This window comes from Spermophilus citellus, assembly GCF_964194105.1.
Source record: "Spermophilus citellus genome assembly, chromosome: 1".
Lineage (NCBI taxonomy): Eukaryota > Metazoa > Chordata > Mammalia > Rodentia > Sciuridae > Spermophilus > Spermophilus citellus.
In genome coordinates this window covers 3,382,597-3,388,823 of record NC_138182.1, presented here as the reverse complement: position 1 = coordinate 3,388,823, position 6,227 = coordinate 3,382,597, and positions in this window count along the sequence as shown.

Sequence of the window (6,227 nt, the reverse complement as noted above, 5' to 3'; positions counted from 1 at the left end):
CGCCGCCCCGCATTGGTGCCGCGCCCCCAGACGGACGGCGCGCACGACCAATGGGCGTGGGACTCGGGGGGGCGGGCCGAGCGCCCCCGCCCCGCCCCGCCCCCCTTTCTCCCGGGGCCGCGTTTCCCGCCGTCCCCTCCCCCTTCCGCGGAGGACGGGGCCGGGCCGGGCCTCATTAATCAGAGGCTCGTTGTGGTTGCCGCGGAGGAGATGCCACCCAGGGCGGGAAAAGGGGCGCGGAGGAGGGGCGGGGGCGGGCCGCGGCGGGGAGGGCCCTTCCCTCGCGCCTTTGACTCAATTAATTGGGTTCGGAGCTTCCGTCGGGGAGGGGTATGGGGAGGGGAACTGCAGACAGAGGCGGGGGCCGCGGAGGTCGGGGGCCGCGGCGGCCGACACGGGCGGGGCATGGGCAGAGCCGGGGCAGGGGCCGGGCTGGCTGCTGCACCCCTTTCCTGGCCCTCGTGGTCCAGCTCGCGCCTCCCGCGGCCTCTGGGCCATACAGGGGGATGAGCTTGGCCGCCCTCCGCGGCCCTCTCCCCCGTTTCGGTGGGCGATCCCGCGCCGAGCTCCGGGTGCGCGCGAACCCGCCCGCGCCGCTCTGCGCTGGGCGGTGCCCGGTGCCGGCCCGCGGGGTTGGCGGGCGCGCGGCCCGGCTTGTTTACGAGCATCCCAGTCTCGGCGAGCTCCCGATCGATCGCGGCTCCGCGCCTCCCTGAGGGGGGCGGTCTGCCGCGGGCGTGGCGCCCGGAACTCCGCCGCGCGTCGCTGGGGCCCACGCGCCGGGGGCGCCCTTCCCCCGCACCCCGCGGTCGTGGGCTCTTTCCGGGGCGTCATCAGCGCCATTCACTTGTCAGGTTCTCGGGAAGTGGAAGTCGGCTGCTGGGGATGTAATAGGAGAAAGGAGGAGGACGTGCCTGCGTAGGAAAATGCGGTTTCCATAGTGTCGGGAGAGGGCGGGCCGGAGGACCCCGCAGCTCCGAGCCGGTCCCTGCGGCGGCGCCCCCCGCACTCGCCGGGGAGGGGGCGTCGCGGTACCTGCGAGCCTGGCGCAGGCAGCAGCTACTTGGCGAAAGATGCCCTTGAACTGCTACAAATGTTTGTATCTACGTGGCTTTAGTGACTTTGAAAGTCCATGACAAAAAGCACCCAGACAATTGCATCTCTTAAGTGATAGAGCCACTCTGGAGGGCGGGGTTCCTTGAATTAAGAACAGAGCAGGCTCCAGAAAGAAAATTTTGTCTTCATGAAATAATTTGTGACAATACTTTATCTCATAATCTTGTTTTTTTTAATGTTAAAATCCCAGAATTTTGTCTTTGAACGTCCCCTATAATTAGCAACGTCTTTGTTTTAAATATAATGATATTTTAAAATCTAAGGAAAACAATTTAAGATTGAGATTTTTGAAAGGGTGATATATATTTTAACATTTGTATAAGAGGTGACATAAAGATTGGTTAACTTTATGTGCTAAGAGACCCTGAGAGAAGTCATAACGTTCTGCTTTTAACATGAATATAGTAAGGATTATTGACGAGTAGCATACATTTGGGAAGAATAATCAGTATGGCAAATATCATAAAATTTGCCTGAAAGAGTTACATTTAACCATGGTATGAATGACATTTTAAGTGTGTGTGTGTGTGTGTGTGTGTGTGTGTGCGCGCGCGTGCGCGCGCGCACGCGTTGTGGCACTTCCCTTAGTCTTTATAGACATTATACTTTAAGTTTCTGTTTTTAAATTTTTTCTGTTTTTATGTTGACATGTATTGCCTAGCAGTATGTCTACTCAGAGAAGAAATACAAAGGGATTTTTATCTTGGAGCTTGAAGAAAATGTGGCCTAATTTTATGAGAGATGCCAATAAGCCTGCCTGTTACGTTCTGTGACCTCTGGTAGCAGATGATGATGATGGGTCTCCCCTTATCAACATCATGTGATAATTTATTCTGAGAAAATGTATTATGCAGTTGTTTTACTTTTGATTTCTGACTCAGTACAAAGTAGGTTTTCAGCTACACATTGAGCATCAACTTGCTCACCCCTCAGATGTCTGCATGTGTCAACCTGTTTTCCTTAGGGCTGTGTTGGCATTAAATGCCAGTATTTGGGTTAATGTGTCAGAAACTTGAAGTTGGCCAGTAGCGCTTTCCCCTTGTGCTGCCTCTTGCCAAGGTGGGCAAAAGAGGGAAGGGTGCAGAATTCCAGCCATGTCAGAGACTTTATCATATCATGAAGAGGACGAGTCTACAGCAGACTGCAAGCCACTTGTAATCCAAAAGTCCTAGAACCTCCAAGTTCAAGTTAGGAGGTCCAGTTCAGTTCTCATTATCAGTCAGTCCATGGAAGCATCAGTAAAAAATTGTCATTGAAAATATCCCAGTCTTCTTCACCCAAGGAGCTATTTTTCTTGCGCCCTTTGCACTGCTAAATAAGCTGTTTATTTATTGGAACCTTGTTCTGCACCTTGTGATTTTCCAACTGTTCTCCCATACCCTTCAGCAGCAGTCAGCTAATAACACCTGCCTCAGAGCTCTGCACAGAGGACTGGGTGCTGCTTGCCTGACCTGATGCCAGCAAACAGCCTGGATGCAGGTTTTCTCATAGTTCAGGACCTTTTGCTGAAAGCTTGCTTTCTTTCCATGGCTAACAAAATGGCCACATCTTTAAGCAAGGAGGGTTTTGTTTTAGACATAGGCTCTTATGCAATAACGATACTTTTATTATTAAAAGTAAAGGTCCTTCATGGAATAATTTGTCACGAATACATAATACAAACACCATACTGATAGTAATAATGAGCATCATTAATTTTCTGTTTCATGTAAGAGAGGCATGTATAGAAAGAGAAATTAGATGATGATTCACTGCTTCTGAGGTTTTGTTTCTCTTTAAATCTTTACCCTGTAGATGTTTGACACTATTGTGTGTCTAGGTGTACTCAATCTAAAAACTGACTAAGCAGATTGTTAAATGGAATGCTACATAATCATTGAGAATAGTTCTAATTTAAAAGTGTATCTTTGGAGGTACATATTTTAATTTCACAGGTTTATGTCAGAGGATATATTTAATCTTTAGAATGGCAATGTTTCTTCCTCTTTAGATATGGTTAATATTGTGGTTCAGAGCTCATCTAATAAATTTCTGTTTCTCTAATGAATGAACCTTGCACAGACGTTTGCTCATCTAAGGTTCATTATAACACTTTCCCAGCTTGTTTTTCTGTGCAGATCTCTTTGCTAATACATTTCAACTGAAATTGCACAAGAATTTTGTAACATGCTAAGTCTGTGAGCATAATAGAATGATTTACATGCAAGAATGTAACTGCTGTTTGGATCATTTAGTATCTATGAATGGTATTGCAAACATTTAAAGAATCAGGATTTGTCAATAGATTCTATCAGTTCTTTGGAAATTGTAAAGGCTTTCCACTATAGTATTTATTCTGCTCATTTGAAATATTGACTAGCTGATTTCTTTCCAAAATACTTTGGAAAGGATTTTCTAAAATGGTTATTTAATGTACACATATGGTACAGCAAACTACTATAACTTAAAACAATAATTTTTCTGAAAAGTGTATGAATTGAATTGATACTATTTAGAAAAATAACTCTCAGCTAATTAAATATTCACAGCATTTTCATTTTAAATATAATTATGTCAAAGATAAGCACTCAATTAAAAAGTGGATGCTGTTTGGGCTGGGGTTGTAGCTCGGTGGTAGATCACTTGCCTCACAGGAATGAAGCGCTGGGTTCGATCTTCAGACCATATAAAAATAAATAAATAAATAAAAGTAAAGATATTGTGCCCATCTACAGCTAAAAAAAATATTTTTGAAAAAAGTAGATGCAGTTAGGAACTTTGTCTTATCAACCCCTCTGGATTTTGTTATGTTTGAATTGGAGAATGTACTTCTATATTAAAAACAACAACTTTTCTAACAAGATTTTCTATGACTGAAGTAAAACATGACACATTGAGGCTGGGGGCGTGGCTCATCAGTAAAGTGCTTGCCTAGCACAAGAGAGGCCTGGGTTCGAGCTCCAGAACTGTCCCCAGATTACATAATAATAACTGTATCACATGACTGAGCACGGGGAAATGATGCGCCCTTCCTCCTTAGACACTGCACCTTTCATGCAATCATTGGCTCCTGTAATATACACTCAAATTTTGTGTGACTAAATTGATGCTCTGTGTATTATTGCTGTTCTAGCTGCTGGGTTAGAACGTTTTTGTTTTATTTTTCTGCCAGAGCAGAACACAATTGTCTGCTTCTCAGTCTGCACATCATGAGCAGATGACATTAAAAATGTCTCTGAAATGACACAGCTATATTTTCCCGGAGAAGGCGGGGGGATGCGCAGTGGAGATAGCTGGGAGTGACCTTGTGCAGAGTACAAATGTTGCAGGAGGGGGACGATCTGCCTGTGTGGGTTGACCCCACTGTTGATTCTAGGAGCAGGCTCACCCTGGTTTTACACTGCTGGGGAGGGGAGGTGACTGCGGGGCAGAGCCGCCTGCTTCCCACCAGGTGCCCTGGGTTCTGCGTTCTCCCCCTCAGAAATCCTCAGCTTTCCTGCAGTTGTCTGCAGGCTGCTTCTAGGTTTGCTTGGGAGTCTGGATTCTAGAGTTGTTTCAAAATTCAACCTTAAGATAACAGGAAATGTGACCCGCTCTTGTGCATGCTGCCACCCACTGGCAATGTCTCTTCCCAGGCAGATTCAAGTGAGTTGTCACAGCTCTGGTGATGGTGACTCTTATGAAAGCCTGCTCACTAGCTAATGTGAATTTGGGGAGGAAGTTGATGGAAACAATTTGAGATAAAACAAATATTGATAATGAGTGACTAAGAGCAGTTATCAGATGACAGGTGAGGAGTGGATACATTATAAATGTGTACTTTTTTAATGAACAAATAACTATCAAGCTATTACGTTTACATTTTCTAAAACATTTTATATTCTAATTTTCATATCCACTGATCAAGAATAGTTGAATGAAAAATGTATATAATGTCAATTTAAAGTTTTAGAAAACTAGCCAATAAACTAAAAAACAAGAATCTAAATGAAGTGTGGGTTTTCTGTTTGTTTTTGTTTTTGGTAAGTTTACTAGATCAAGGAAGAGTTACAATCAAGGTTTATTTGTTTGTCTTGAAAGCTAAATTGTTATTTTGTTGCCCCTACATTCACCTTTAAGTCTCAGATCCTTTTTAGAATAAGCTCAAGTCATCTTGAAAGATGTTGAAAAACAGAATTTAAAAAAGTATGGATGGGAAAGAAAATGTATCTTAAAAACGACAAATAACAAAAGCATATTTTCAAAACTACAAATTACAAATGGCAATTAATAAATGCCCAATGTGACTGTCACTTTGAGTAAAATTATTTGAACTCACATGCGCAAGATAATTGTTAATGCCAAATGTACCGACTACATTTTTTTTCTTAAATTGTTTTGCTCAGTTTGGGCAATGCAAATGATGGAGATATTCAAGTAATGAATATGTCTAACCAGAGCTGTTGTTCAGATAGTGAGGGGTCCAAAGACCTGGTTTATTTGTTGCCAATCATGTGGTACCTTTATCTATCAATGGAAAAAAAAAAAACCCTGATAGATAAAACATCAATAATAGTAATAATTAGTGCAAGTAGTTTATTGGTGTGCTCATGAGGGGACAGCTGAATCTTAGCAGTTTAGGATAAAAAAATCATTTTTCCATAATGCAGGTATTATGAAATATGATCATAAAACACTTGGTCATTGAGCTGAAATCTCTGGATTCCTGCATGGGTGATTTACCATGGTGCCTGTGAGATCACACATCTCCACAATGATAAAAAGATAATTAGCTGTGCACATACATATTACAGCTTTTGCCTTGTTTGGAACATTTAAAACAAATGGTATTAACTAAGGTAACTTAAGGGGATATGCATTAGTGAGGTTCACCAGAAAGTAAATAAAGCAGCAACTTGTGAAATTCAGGCAGATGCCTCTTATTGCAATTTCCGCTGACTCTGCTGAATGCAGATTTCGGTTCAGATAAACACATTCTAAGAATTATGACTGGAAGGTAAACGTTGGCCTGCATTCTAATGTTTGCTGCTTCTTTATTAAAATTTTAGATGCCAGCCTAACAGCATCCTGCTAAAAGAGAAGAGAATTATATATTTTAAAAATCTTAAAATATATCTCATACAGAACAACTT